At 44.7% G+C, this 16261-nt stretch overlaps 1 protein-coding gene across 7 annotated transcripts in view; it reads right to left on the reverse strand.

The window, feature by feature from the left end:
* The window catches only part of ASTN2 (astrotactin 2), an 827990-nt gene that overhangs the window by 264659 nt on the left and 547070 nt on the right, over nt 1-16261 (reverse strand). The window lies entirely within an intron of this gene.

Here is a 16261-nt window from a genome sequence, read left to right on the forward strand (position 1 = left end):
TTTTGTAAAGAGGTTCACCAACATGTGAGGGTGGTCATATGCAGAAGAAATTTCAGGTGACTTTTAACTTCTCATTTTTTTTAAATCTTGCTTGCATTTACTACAGAAATCTATAGTAGCTTAATGGGTGTGGGGAATAGAGGCTGTGTGGCCTTGCGCAAATAATTTTCCCTTTAAATCTTTAGTGAAAAGGGGATTAATACAACCTCTTAATAAGGCTATTAAATATGAAATAAAAACTTACCTAAGTGACCTAAAACATGGCAAGTCTCAATAAATGGTCACTGGTATTATTATTAAAAAGAAGCAGGGATAAAGCAGACACCTTGGGCAAATGGCCTAGGGCTTTGAAAAGAGTTGTCAACCCACTGGCCAAATTCATCCCTCCTACTCCACAAGCACACACTCATATATACACAAACATACAAACTCACATACACAGAAATGCACACACCAACACACAGTCACATGCACATACACACACACATTCATACCCACAGACACATTAACACACACCAACACACATCCACACCCACATACACTTAGGTACACACCAACACACATTTACACCCAAAAACATTCATATGCACACTAACACACATTCACATCCACAGACATATAAACACACACCAACACATGTTCACACCCACAGACACATAAACACACACTAACACACATTCACACCCACAAACATATACACATGCACACACCAATACACATTCACACTCACATATAAATACACCCCAACACACATTCACACCCATAGATACATACAGACATTCACACCTACAGACACATAAACACACACCAACACACGTTCACACCCACAGACACATAAACACACATGCACATACACATACACACATACACCCCAACACACATTCACACCTACAGACACATAAACACACTCCAACACACATTCACACCCACAGACACATACACACACACACACCAACACACACACACACACACACACTACAGTTAGGCACACACCAACACACATTTACACCCAAGGACACATTCACGTGCATGCCAACACTCATTCACACCCACAGACATATAAACACACACTAACACACACTCACACCCACAGACACATTCAAACGCACACACCAATATACATACACTTAGGCACACACATATACTCAGGACACATGCAGACATACACATACGCATATACACACAAATACCCTCACACACAGAGGGGCAGGAGATGGAGCAGACCAAGGCTGCAGAACTGACCAAGCTGTCACCCACCCCCTCCAACCCCCCACCAGGCTCACACCCAGTGTCCCCTCTGCACAGACTCTAGCGGTTCTGTGCCTGCTCCCAGAGCTTGTCTCCTGCAAGGAGAGGGAGGGGTGGCTTGGGAGAGGCAAGGCGATTGTTCGGGTTTAATTAAGCATGACGCCCAGAGACAGGCTTGGAGGATGCACTGTAAGAGACATTCTGCTGAACTCGGAACCCCTGTTCTTTAGGCAAACACAGGACTGACAAAACATTTCAAAGGGGAGGAGAACATTAGGAACGGAGGAGCTGACAACTCCTAATAGCACAGTAACAAGGAGACACTAATAAAGAGTATGTCTGTGAGCTGAGCAGCTCCAGACGCAGAGACTGCGAGGCTGCTTCAAAGCCACGTTAGCAACACATGGGCCTTTCTTCTGGCATCCCCTGTCCTCCAAGCATCACGGAGAAGAACAGAAACTCCTGGTGAATTGTGCTCAGACCCCCTCTGTGAGCAGGGATCCCTGCAGCCTGCACTGTCAGATCTGTCCTTCACGGCTCTCTGGGGTTAAAACAGAGGGGTGCACAATGCAACGGAGTCATGTGGTAAATATCTCCAGATGGAAGGAAAGGGGGGCAAGAGGGAGAAAGGAAGTAAGCAAGAGGAAGAGAGGGAGGGAGAGAAGGAAGAAACCCCTCCATTTCCTACAACATATCTGTAGTGAAGGAGAGCTCCTTACCATAAACAACCTGTGCAATTGCTGATGGTTCCAGTTCTCTTTTAAAGACAAAAGTTACTTAACACTTACTCTGTGTCAAATACTATGTATTGATGATGACAAAACATAGCAGAAAAACAATGACTTTGTCTTCAAGCACTTAGCAGTCTAGGAGGGGCATCGCACAAGTAAAAGGACAATTATACCATATTGTAAGCTCCCCAAGTTCAACATTCTGTTTCCTCTTTCTAGCAAAAGTCCTCCTTGAAAAGGAATTATCCCGCTGACTCTGATTTCTCACTTTTCATCCTCACTCAACTCATTCCAACCAGCCTTTTGTCACATTCATTCCACATGCCCCACCCTTACTATGCTCACCCATGCCCTCCAAATTGCCAAACCCCCTGGTCTCCATTTTCATCTTAGGTGACCTCTGAGCAGCATGTGACATAGATGACCAAACTCTTGAAGTGCCTTCTGAAGACTTCTCAATATCCCACCCTCTGCTGTTTCCTCCTCCTCCTGCCTCCCTAACCACTCCTTCTCTGTCATCTTGGCTGGTCCCTTCTCTTGTCTTCATCCCTAAATATTCTGCCCTGGCTTTCTTATCTGTGCTCTCTCTGGACAATCTCATCTAAAATGTTTTTTCTTTTTTGATTATCTACATGTTGGTGACTACCAAAAGGGTTAGTTTAGAACTCAGCTTTGAGGTATGTTTGCTCAACATGTAGAGTTATACTGGGGTGGTTGGATATAACTGACTTTAACTCTGAAGAAAGACCCAGGCAGGGTACAGATTTGGAAGATAGCATCCATGGAAAATGTATAAGAGAGAAGACGAAAGTCCTGATGATCAAGCCCAAGAAGGCTGGGAAGTGTCTGGAGGTGAGGAGAAAACCAGGGGTGTGATGTACACAGAAGCCAGGGAAGAAATATTCAAGAGACAGTGAACCATGGTGCTAAATAAAGAGAAGAGTTGGTGTGAGGTGAAAAGTGAAACACATGTATTGGATATAATCATGGATGGGTGCACTTTTGGCCTCCAGGGAAGTAGTTCCTGTGGGTGGTAGGTGCAGAAGCCAAGCCGTGGTGGGTGGGGAGGCAACTGGGAAGTGTGGAAGTGGAGACCATTTGCATATACTTCTGTTTCTAGAAAGCTGGCTGTGAATGGAAGACATACGGTGGTAGTTGAAGGCAGCTCCAAGGGTGGGGAGGGGAAGAGATGGGAGAAATAAGCACGTTTATGGGCTGAGGCTGAGGGGAAAGGATCAGGAGAGAGGGAGACATTTAAGAAAAAAGGGGGTGTTACTGATAGCAAGTTTCTAAAAAGATTGGAGGGGGTAACATAAGTCAGGCAGTAGAAGAAACACCTCTTCCCCAAGACAGGAGTGGAGGTGTACGTAGGTACGTGTGAAGGACGTTTGGAAGTTATGCCCTTTCTTTCCTGATGATCTCACATCTTTTTTTTGAAATAGTAGAAGAGAAAGGAAGACTGTCCTGAGGATATGTTGGAACCTTAAACAAGGGCTTTGAAGAGAGGCTTAAACAAGGACTCAAAGGCCACTGCAGGGATGGGGAGAAGGAGGCAAAAAGCAAGAGAAGTTTTTAAGAGTGCTGAGGACCCAGCTGACATGGGAGACTATGGGTGGATATCGGTGTCAATACGCATTGTGGTGTGGATTATGCACACTACATGTGCTGTCCCCAGGGTGGAAGGAAGAGGGCTGATTGGGTGGATTCAGAGCTAGGATCTAGATAAGACTAGTCCTTCCCTCGCCTGAATCTTCTACAGGATAACAAATACAGCGACAGTAGCTACCATTTTGGTTATGTGCAAGGTACCTTATAGACAGTATTTCTAATTTTCAGCATACTGCCACAAAACTAAGTATCCCTTCTTTCACTCTGAGGAACTCAGGTCCCAGAGGGATGATGTCATTTTCCTAAGGTTTCCCAGGTCTTTCTGACTCCAAAGCCCCAACTCTTTCCTCTTCCATATACCCTGACACAACCTTTGAGACTTGACTTTGGCTCTCATTTTCTCCCTGAGTACTACTTCTCTAGGATAAACAACTCCACACTTCCTTATGAGACCTTGTTTCCAGTCCCCTCACTCTCCCATCTTCCCTTCCAGTTTCTTAGTTTCCCATTCTCAGACACATGGGTACTCACATGCACATTTTTCACAGTGGTAATGAGTTCCCAATGGGAAAGCCAAGAGTCCTCAGTAAGAAGTTCTTGAGAAGGAGTCTCTGGAGTGTTTTCGCCAAGGACACTTTCACACACTTCAGTCTAGTTTCCTCCCTAAACCGATTTGCCAACTAGGATGTCCTTCAAGGATCCAAGGGTACAGAGCCCAGCATTCTATGGCCTTGATCACCTCTCTTCCTCTCCCTCCAAAGACTGACCTCCATGATCCAGAAAGACCAAACCATTTGGAGTCTTATGGGCTTACTTCTCACAATGAGTGCTTCCTCACCTGCTGCTCTCTCTGCCTGAAATAGCCATTCACCTGTCCTTTCCTAACAACCACCTGCCCTTCAACATTCAACTTAGGCATCACTTCTTAGAAACCTTCTTGGGTGGCCTGGCTATATCAGGTGCCCCCTGGTTTTCTTCTTCTTCTATCAGAATACAAACAAGAGGAGGACAGATTAAGTGAGTGGGCTAGCAGGCTTATCAGTCAAACTAGACAAGACCTGGTTCAAGGCACTTACTACTTATGTCACTTAGCCTTTCGATGTCCCCATTTCCTCAGCTATAGAATGAGGATAGCGTATACCTATCTCATATGGTTGTTGTGAAGAAGAAATGAGCTTATCCACTTAAAGTACTTGGCATGGTGCTCAGTACATGATAAATAATAGTTATTCCTGTAATACTTGTCAAACAGTACTATATTTAGTTCATATTTATATATTCCCTACCAGCCCATGAGTAACAAGATGGCAGGGATAGCATCTGATTCATGTTTCCATCTCCAGCACCTTGCTCAGAGTCTAGCACACAGTAGGAGCTCATGAATAAATGGATGGATGAGTCCAAGTCACCTCAGTATAGATTGTCTTTGTAATCACATTATGTGTAATTACCTATTTTGTTTTCATATGTTTTGAGAGAAGATGAGGGATAAGATATATCTTCTTAATCTGAAGGGCAGGAGGCCTCCCCAATGACTGACCGGATGGTGGGGAGATTTATGGGTCCACTGCCAGGCTCCATACAGGACCATGGACACTCGTGGTGGCCATGCCCATGCCCAACTGGAATATAGTCTTTTCTATGTGGAAGTGGTAAAGACCAAGAGACCTGCCAGCCAAAAGGGCTTCCCTTCCCAGCAGGCAAGAGAAGATCTAAGTCACATGGAGTGATGGGGCTCTGCATAGTGGCTAATACACCCCTGGCACTCATGCATGAGACCTTTCTTGTTGCCTATGGCTGACACTCAATCTGATAGCTCCACGGTGATGGATTATTTGGAGTCCATACCATACCATTACATTTACAAGATATATTAAATGTTACCCTTTCTTTGAAACATTGGCATTCTAGCTTCCCAGTAGAGTTGGGGAAAGTGATGAAGAACACAATTAGAGGATTGCAAACCCAAAGACTAGATTTCAAGTGGCCATAAGTGAATAGCAAAGAAGCGGAGTTCATGTCAGGGAAAGGCCAGCCATCTAGTTGAGTCAAGGAATTAGTAATCTGAACCCTGCCATGTAAACTACCCCTTAGAAGTCTCTGTCAGCCAGAGGTTCACTATGGGTTAAAATGGTCAACCCCATTCCCAGGACTGCCTTCCTCCTGATTCACCATCCCCCTGCTCTCTTCTCCCTGCGCCAGAACCATGTGACTCCAACCAGCAGCCTTATCTTGGCTGCAATCACCAGCACCTGATTCTACTCAAAGGAAATTTATGAACCTCTAGGTCAGAGCTCAGGAGACTGAACTTCACATTAGCACTTGGTGCTCACATCTGTTAAGCATGCACCGAGTGGTACAGTCATTATTTCTTTACAGATGTGTCTTTCCTGCTAGCTTGAGGCTTTCCTAGAAGCAGTAAGACTTAAAGAAAAAAGAGAGCGAGAGTGAAATAAAGAAAGGAATGGAAGGGGAAGAAATTAGGCTGGATTCTGGTTTTACTCACGTTTTAGGAATCAGTTTTAGACACTGGGCCTCCGTCATATTTCCCCAATACCTGTCTTGATAACCTGCCCAACGAGCCGTGTTCTTTTCATCCTTAATGCTTTCCCTCTAGAAGACAGAACTCAGTCCCTAAATTCCTGCCCCATATCAGGGGCCTTTAATCTTTGGAACATTTCTAGTTCGCATTGCAAAGTCCTGGGCCCCAACTCTGAGCCAATATATACTTGTGCTGCCCAAGGGGCCCTGTATTGGACTTTCCAACCTGCTTCAGTGAAATTCCTCCCTTTTAAGAGTCTCCTGCCAAGGCTTTGCCCCAGAGGTCCATAGATTCGAGAGAGGAAATGCTGTACTGAGTGAGATCATGAGGAACAACAGGGGTCACAGAGAAGATAGCTAATGACAGGGAAGGTAGGTGGGACAACGTCTCCTTCATAAGGGAGTACTTCAGTCAAGGACAGGCCTCGAAGAATAGGAATAAACACAGAATTCAGAATTCAGGTGGGGACGGGGGGAGAGAAAATATGCACAGAGTAGATACCACGGACCAAGCCCTGTGAGATTACATATATCATCTCACTTAACGTCCTTATCACCCCTTGCAGTAGGAGCCATTGCCCCCATTTTACAGATGACAAAACTCAGGTTCAGAGAGGTTAAGAATCTTGCTCAATACCACCAAGCAAGTAAGGTGTACAGCCTGGAATTGAATCAGCTCTGTCTGACTATACAACCATTTCTCCCTCCTACAGAACGAGATCTCTAGCCTAGATAGATAGATAAAGGACATCCCCATACTTTTAAGACATGCCTTGTCCCCAGACTAGCTCTACGTCCCCAGTATAACTATCTTTTATAAGTTAAGAGAGCGATCACTGTCTCCTCTGCTTGTCTGGCTCCTTCCACCAGAAAGCTGTAGAATCTTGGGCCATCAAAACTAGAAGCACATTAGTGATCGTTGGAGCAGTGGCTTTTGAACTTTTTTCTTTATTTGTAGCAGAATCTACATTTGGAACTCTCATACATGAAACAAATATTAGATGGAGAACTCTCCAGGCCCTCATCTATGCCCCTCCGCAAGCGACTCCCAGGCTCTTCTGAAGGCCCTTCCAAGAGACACCGTCTGATCCACTCTGACCCCTCATTTGTGGCTGAGGCGGCTGGGGACCAAGGTCACGAAGGGGCTGGCCCAAGGTTACCCAATGACCTTGAGACAAGAATCTACAACTGATGCTTCCAGTGCTCTCTGGTCTACACAGTGGCCAAGTCATATCACACAGAGTGGAGCAGGTGTCCTGGTCTATGCAGGCAGCCTGTGTGGGAGTGGGATCCAGATAGAAATTTCCTTCTGACAGGGGATGGGTGGGTGGGTTGGGGGTGGTAATAATAATAGTGGTCAACATTAATTGAGCACCTTCTGTGGTGCTAGGAACAGGGCCAAGAGCTTTGCTTGCATTACTCCACTTGGTCCCCTCAGCCGATTATGATCCTATTATGGAGATAAAGAAACTGAGTCTTAACTCCTGACGACTAGGCTGCCCAGCTAGTAAACAGCTGCAGTAGGGTTCAGACCCCAGTCATCCCGCTCCAGAGCCTAGCTCCTAACCAGTCTGCTGTGCTGTCTTCCTAGTGAAGGCTAGAAGCTCGTTCCTATGTACCAACTAGCCTTCCTTCCCCTCCTGCCAATCTCCCAGCAAACGCTCTGCACGACCAGACATCTCATTTTCCTCACTGCGACCGGCAGTATGCAGGGTCTTGGGTATAAATGCGCACCCCTACCCTCCCTCCGACGAACGTACACACACGCGGGCGTGCGCTCATGCATAATGCATGACGCAGCGGGCTCAAATCCCGCTAAATTGAGATTCAGCGGGCTCTTGGGTCTGGAGACACCTCAGTGCCTGCGTCATTAGCTGAGCTCTGAAAGCCATCATTACTGCAGCCAGTGTGGCTGAGTCACTGAGACCGGGAGCAGGTAATAGAATTGCGGGGACACGTAATAAAAGAAATGGAATGGGACTCAGGCCGGAAAGGAGGACTATCTGTTACCGGGTCCTGAAGGGTGATATGTAAACAAGGAGCTCCAGGCCCCCGAGATGCCGGTTCTGCCGAGTCCCTCAGCAGGGGATAATAAACGGCCCAATTATAACCTCCACACTCTGAGGTTTCAAAGGAGAGGCAGAAAAAAAAAAATCAATGAAATTAATTTAACGTGGACCTATTCTTTATGCGTTGTGCTACGGCAGTGGTATGAGATACCCCTACAGACCTGCTCATCTTTCCTCCACCCACTGTCTTTATCCAGAAGAGCAAAGTAAAAAAGAAAGCCAGGGCTTCAGGCATATTTGTCCATGACATCTCGAAGAAGGGGGACAGATCAGAGAATCCGCAGGATGGAAGAGGCTTTAAAATCTCATCTTTCATGGCATAGGGGAAGATGCAGGGTCTCTATGTACACTTGTGCAGGTTGTGCACTGTACATGGGTGCACTGTGATGCAATGAGCGGGGACTGAGATGTAGCTCATGTTCTACTGGGTAAACTGATCCTTGCGTTGGGGTTGCATCCACCTCTATATAATTAACAGCAAGGAGCCAGAGGCAGATCTAGAGAGTTATGCTGAACAAGGACTCAGAGATGTGCCTTCCGTGGGGTTCATGTTCAATGTAATCTTTCATCTATCTCCTTGTTAGATCTGTTCTTCCTTCGTAAAGGGAGGGTGTTAGGTAGATGAGGTAAAGATGAAGGGCGCTACTTAATAAGGCACCAACTTCCTGGCAGGCACAGTGCTGAGAGCATGGCGCATTTCTCTTATTTAATCCTTTCAGTAATCTCTCTTGAGGTTTACCTAGCCCCACTTTACAGATGGGGAAATTAAAAGCGGGAGGGGCAAGGATCAGAGTGATGTGGTCACCTGCCCAAGTCACAGAGCACTTGAGTGGAGAAGCCAAGTTTGCAATCTATGTACGCCTGGGCTCTTTCCCACAGCATCCCTCCTTTTTAAGGCCATTTCCACCTCTCGTCTTCTGCGGTTCTATATGTAAAATGGCCTTGGTTATTGGAGCATCTTGGGGCAGGAGACTCAGGAATACTGTTGTTACCCACATCAAACAACAGGGAACATCACCCGACAGGAGTTAATGGGTCTGTGCAGAAGGAGGCAGGAGGTTGGGGAGCAGCGGCAGTGAATCTGCCCAGACACAGAACTGGTCTTCCAAGGAGGTTAATGAGAGGTAATCCTGAAAATCACTGTCCGTAAGCCTGGTGTCAATATTTAGTAGAATAATTGGATGAATGTGCCCAGAGAAAATCTGTAAGCATTCGAGAGATAATGGAATAGTGAGCGATAAGGAGCACTGGAGGTTCATGCAGAACAAATCATCCTGGACAACTTGATAGCTTTTCCTGACAAAATTACGAAATTAGTGGATGAAGGAGATGTAGAAAAGGTTATGGATCTGAGCTCCAGCAAAATATCGAATAGTGTCACATGTGATGTTCAACTTGCCAAATTGTCTCCGATTCAAGCTGCGTTATGTGGATTATTAGTGCTATTATTGAATCTGGTTGAAGAACAGGGCCATCAGGTTCTAATATATGGTACTGTTCCATGGCCCAGGGCCAGAGAACTTCTCACTGCCATCTGTGATCTGGAAGGGAGGGTCAGAAGTGCCATTGGATCGCTTCTTGGCATTTTGGCTAAGAGCAAGTGCAGAAGTGCCATTGGATTCCAGGCAAGAAATGCAGACATCCTTAAAGTGGTGGAAGACCCTGGGGAAGACCCCTTCCTGGGGCATTGGGAGGGAAGGGATGTTTTATAGATAATTTGATTATCACAGTCTCCCTATGGGGCAGGTGTCATTACCATCGCCATCTTCATCAATCCTCATCGTAATTTTTCTTATAAGGAACAGAGGGTCAGAGAGGGAGTGGCTGACCACATAGCTAGGAAGTGGAGGCACTTGGGTTCCAACCAGGTATTTCTGATTCTAATGACTGGTATACTTTCAGAGGAAAGTATGCCCAGTCGTTCTATACCCAGTTGTTCTCAAACTTTTCATGCATCAGAATCTCCAGGGGTGGGGGTGGGATGGGGGAGAAGTTTTACAGCACACATCACTCAGCCCACTCCCAGGGTTTCTGATTCAACAGGTCTGGAGTGCGGCCTGAGAACTGGCATTTCCACCACGTTCCCAGGTGATGCTGATGTTGCTAGTCCAAGGACCACGCTTCAAGAACCATTGCTCTACTCCAGTTCTTCTCTGATATTAATTTGCATATGACTCACCTGGAGATCTTGTTAAAATGCAGATTCTGACTCAGTGGATCTTCTGGGGAATGGGGGAGTCTTCTTTTCTAATAAACTCCCAGGTGATAGCCATGCTGCTGGTTTTTGACCACACCTTGAGCAGCAAACACCTATGCCGTGATGTTGGGAAATGAGAAATCTAGAAAGAAAGCACCACGACTTAAGAACCTACTCTGGAATCCAAAGAAAAGGAAATAGGTCTTAAATCGTAGAGAAAAATGGGCTGTAGAAAGGACATCATTTAGAAGATCTGAGTTCAAAATTTGGCTTTGCCTTCCTTTTATTTGCTTCATGATGGGAGGAATTTCTTGAACTTCTTTAGGCATCAATTTCCTTATTTTAAAAGTAATACTTATTCTCCTTATAATGATTATCATTCTTTAATGTCAAGACTTTTATTTGACAATTAAAAAAATGTCCTTAGAGAAATATTTGGGGACTTCTCAAAACAACTGCTGAAGACGCGCTCCATGGTATTGCCCAACATTCTTGCGTGGGGAGCCATGAATAAAACTGTTCTCAGCATGCACTGCCAACTTGTTTCTCTCCCCTGATGACTGATTCCACTTCCTTCCACACAGAAGCAGAACTCAGTGTACTCCCTGTTGTTGAACTTTTCCCTGGACCTGTTTCTAGTGATTTTATTAGAATTCTAGAGTCATTCCATTATCAAAATTAAAGTAAAATACACGCCTCTGCTTTAAATATCTCAATATATGTATAAAACTTATTGCCACTTGTATGAAGTCCTTTAGGGGAGCAGAAAGGGCCTAAATCTAAACTACTGATTAAGTGAATGCAAATGGAAGGAGCAAGGGCTCTTTCTCAGCCTTCCCTTGAGGCGTTTGGGAAGCTCAGTAGAGAGAAATCGAAGAGGGACCGTGGTAGACTGTTCGGCACAGTAGGAATGAAATGGCTAGCTAATCTTAAGATTGCCATTATTATGCACTAAAAAAGTTGTATTTTAAGCTTGGCATTTAAGGACCTTGTAAGAAATAGACCCTCACCCCACACAATTTCCCAGCCTCAGTTCATTCCTGCCCCATTCTCCCCATAATCTCTATGTGCCCTCCCTGCATACTTCTTATGATTCCTCCAGCATCCCCTGACCAGGGTGCCTAACAACAGCAAATTCTAAACATTGATTTATTTCTCAGTGTTCCTCAAAATCCAGGAAAGATATCACTAGTTTTCCTTATCTCCCAACCTCTTTTTTCCATTTTCCCTGAGTAACACAAATTTCCCCCACAGCCATGTGCCTTTTAGGGTTCTCCTTGGCCAACTTCAGGTCCAGGTTCCTTCCAAGTCCACCTGGGGTCAGTAATTAGTTTGTTCATTCATTTACCTCTTTGTTCAGTCATTTTTTCATTCTCTCAACATTCCTGCCCTCAGCCATTCCTTCACCTAGCCCACCATTCATTCCTTTATCACTGCACTAGTCCATTCATAGGCTCCTTCACTCATGCGTTTATTCACATATATACATTCATCTATATATTAATCATATATGAATATATACTCATGTATATATTTATCCACCGAGTAATTCATTCCATTTTTTAATCACATCAGTTTTCTCATTTAGATATTCATTCATTCACTCATTCATTCAGTGAACATCCGCACTGCTCACTGGGTGCTCACTTGGTGAGGATCTGCCTTAGATGCCGATTCCTGGAAGGTGTGGCCTCTGCTCTTGAGAAATCCGCAAGCCAGTCAAGAAGACAAAGAAACAAACATATAATTGCAAATGCTCTGTGGTTGGTGGGGAACAGAGGAGGGCAGGAAGTTGAAAAGTAAGTAATAATAACTAATGCCAACTGTGCCCCAGTACTTTACATGCCTTCTCTGATTTAAATGCTGCCTTCCTTTTAATTGATGATGAAACCAAATTTACTTAGTAGATAGACTCAGTTGAGATCTGAGCCCAGGCATTCTCTTTCCACTCCCTAAGCTCTTAACCACTCTGCTATACACACTGGTAGTATTCGGTGACCTTAGTTTAGACCAGCACTTCTGGGGAGTGATGTGGGAGAAATCGAGTTATAAAGGTGTGAGAAGCAATTGGAAAGTGAGGAAGTGGAAACTGTAAGTTTCTGTCAAGGAGTGTGCTCTTCAAGGGGAGGAGAGAGAAGGTCGTAACTGAAAAGAGTCTTAGGATTGAATCCTAGGCAGGGCATCAGAAGAATTTCATGAGTAAGGACAAGCATGTCCATCATTGCAGAGTTCTTCCATTCTCTTCCCTTGGGTGCCGTCATTCCTGTCGCCCCCACCATGACTGTGAGCTGTTTTATTTACTTCTGTAGATACTAGGACTTAGCACAGAGCCTGCCATAAAGTAGTTGCTAAAGTAATACCTGTAGAATGAATGTCAAATGTTCTGAAATGGATTCACACATTGCCCAGGATTGCACTTTTATAGAGAGTAGGTCAGCTGAATGGGGCTGCCCACCAAGCAGTCAGTGTAACCAGTTGGATCCTGAAGGCTGGTGATACAGGGGGAGTGACTGTGATAGCCAGAACAATAAGTGAAGTCAAAGTCGATAAGGAAAATATAAATTCAAATAGAGGGTAAAATTGAATTCATGCATAAGCAGGTGGCAGGGTCAAAGTTAGGGACTTAAGTAGGTGTGTAAGATTGTCTTAGAGTAGGCAGGACAGTGGCCATAGAAAAGAGATCCAGGGAGCAAATGTCACATGCCCATATTGTTCGGATATTTGCTCAGTTTCCTGGCAATTTGCATTGGTTCAAGAGCCCCAGAAAAGAAAACAGTCTTATGGGTGTGGAGAAAATGAAGGTTTTGGCTTCAGCGGTGTGGGTTTTATTAAAACGGTTATTAGTCTGTTGTGCAAAAAGCTCATTAGAAACTCACTGGGGCTCTCAAAAGTGTTGCGTACTTTTTATAATTATATTTCTTCTGATTCCTCCATGGTTTCTTGATGCTGTCTGAGCATCAGATCTATTAAAGGTGTGTGGGGAGGGATAGCTTCCGGCTCACTTCTCGTTTGAGTCCAGAGCCAGAGACCTGCAGTTCATGTCCACAGAGTGTTGAAAGGAAGACAGGAACCTGGCAGGTGGCGAATTGTAGCAGGTGCTTTGACATGTATTATTTTACATTACAGCGACCAGCGGAACCAGAGGATGAGATATCTCAAGTGGCTTTCACAAGGTCACACAGCTATTTAATGGCAGAATCGGCAGGCAAACCCTAGTTGGTCTAACTGAAAAGTCTATACCCTGTTTTCAGGATCCCATGCTGGCCCCAACAATGGGACCACTTTTGTAAGAGGAAGGGTTTCTCACTTCAGGGTAGCAACCTAAGATTTGGGGAAGGGAGAAGAAGAGGGGGCAGGAGGAGATAGGGAGAGGAGAAGGAGTCATTCCACACCAGTTTTAGACTCAAAGATCACTCTCCAGCTGTCAGCTGAGCCTGCGATCACTGTGGAGTTTTATTAAGGAGCAAGAGTCGTAGAAGAGCAAAGTGACAGATTTAAAATTAACTTGCCAAACTCCCCATCAATATTGTGACAGTCCGCAAGTGCCAGTTCAGCGACCCAGTGCACCAACTTGACAATATTAACATAACTTTGTCGGAACAAAAACTTCCCCTTTGTCTTTTCAAGAGAAGCTAATTTTGGGGAGACAGGCATTCTTCTCTCTGCCTTTTTTTGGCACCTCTATGACAGGTCCCTTTGGGCCAACCCATGTTTCATAAACTTCTGCACCTCTTCCACATCCCTGGGGATTGCCACCCAGGGTGGGATGGGAAAGTCAATCAGGGAGGTGCTTCTCTGCCTTAGGGACCTACTGAATGAATGGAGATCAGGAAAGAGAACCCCATATACTTGTCACTTTCTGAGAACCGACTGGAGCTCCCTTTAGTCTTTATATTTGGAGCAACATGCTCTCTGTATCAACTCTTATCAGCCCACCATAGTCTGTACCCTTTCCCTTCACCTAATAGCCTCTTACTCACCCTTCACATAGCTTACAGATTACTTCCTCAGGATCACCCACCTGAACTCCTAACCCCCATATGGGTCCCTGATGTTTGCTCCCAGAGCACCATGACTTCCACATGTCACACCACACAGCTCACTTGATTGAATTTCACTTGAATAACCCTCTTTCTTGGTTATCTAGGAGCTCAAAAGGTGAAGTGACTATATAATTTATCACCTAATCCAGGTAACTTTTGTCTGAGATAAATGCTGAAGTAGACAGGACTCTGGGACAACAGGCATAAACTAGAACTGTCCTAGTCAAACTGCAATGTATGGTCCACTCTGCAAATAGTGGCATATCCTGCAACTGTCTGGCTCTCTTTGCATCTCCATCACTTTGCAATGATCAAAATTTGGTAAATGCAGGATGTTTGTTCAATGAATGAATGACATAGTTTCTTTCTTTTAGCTAGTCCTAAAGACAAGCTCACAGAACCTTTTCTGACTTCCTTCCTTCCTCTCCTCTCCTCTGTCCCTCCCTCCCTCCCTCTCTCTCTGTCTTCCTTCCTTTCATTTCTTTCCTCCTGCCTTCTAACTTATTAATCACCTGCTATTCATCAAGCCCTGTTTATTTTTATCACTGGGCATACAAATAAACACAGTTTCTGCCTTGAGAGTGAGAAGGGGAAATAAGTAGCATGTGCTGACCATCTACCATGGGTCAGGTGATTTAAACACTGCATACTATTTATCCACCTGATCAATGAGGTAGTTAATATATCCACCTTGTACAAATGAGGAAATGAAGTGCAGAGAGGTCAGGTGACTTGAGCAAGGGCACACAGCTAATAGCAGCAGAGGTTGAATTCAATTCCAAGTCTGCCTGAGTCCAAAGCCATGGTCTCATTAAACTATGCTGCTGCCTCACCTTCACAGAGGGAAATTGAGTATAAAGTAGCAGAGGGTGTAAAGGCTGTGACTGAGGGGCATGCCCAGTGGGTGAGTGGGCACAAAACGTTCTCAGACCCACAAATCTCATACACTTTATCCAAAGACTTTGAAAACAAAAATCAATGCCTAACTTAGCGCTCCCATTTATCGAGGGTAGACACTTGGCTAGGTCTTGGGGATTTACAATAATGCACAGTCAAAGATGGTCCCGGGTCGCATTCCAGGAGGGAAGTAGACATTCAATAAAGAATCACAGAGATATTAATTTAATTTAGGTTTTTACAAGTATTTCAGAGGAGAAATAGTATGAGGACCAGACATAGTTGTTTTTTTTTTTTTCATCATTATATTCAGAGATAAGGAAGCTAAGGCTGGATAGATAAATGATCAAGGTCACACTGTAGAGAGCTAGGATTTCAACACACATCTAGTTGAACCCAAAGCCTTGCTCTTCCTTCCCCTCCTTTCCTTCTGAATAATGTGATCATAAAGCCATCTGTGGAACAGAGGAAATCCCTCGCCACCACTTTCTGAGCTCTGTAATCTCAATACCTTTATATGCAGAATGGATGTAATGTTGGCTCATCTCCATAAGCTTGTTGTGAGGATTAAAGAACATACAGCATTTGAAGCACTTTGCAAAGTGCCTGACCCATCGTACGTGCTCAGTAAGTAGCAATTATTAACATCATTAATATTATTAGGTAGCATTGAATTATTGTCTAAGATAATTTGGTGGTCCATCATATGCCTAATGTCCTGTGATGTTAGTTAACTTTTAACGTGGGCTATTTTTATAACATTCCTCCACTCCCCTACTGCCACCACCCTCAAGTCCCTCAGCCTAGCACCATGGTAGGAACAGAGTAGAATGTTGTGTGGTGGAAGGGATGAGGGGAGTTTGGGTTTGCAGCCAGACTGCCCACATTCCAGTCCTGGCCCCATCATTTACAAGCTGAATGACACTG

The sequence above is a fragment of the Equus przewalskii genome, chromosome 26 (genome assembly GCF_037783145.1).
Source record: "Equus przewalskii isolate Varuska chromosome 26, EquPr2, whole genome shotgun sequence".
Lineage (NCBI taxonomy): Eukaryota > Metazoa > Chordata > Mammalia > Perissodactyla > Equidae > Equus > Equus przewalskii.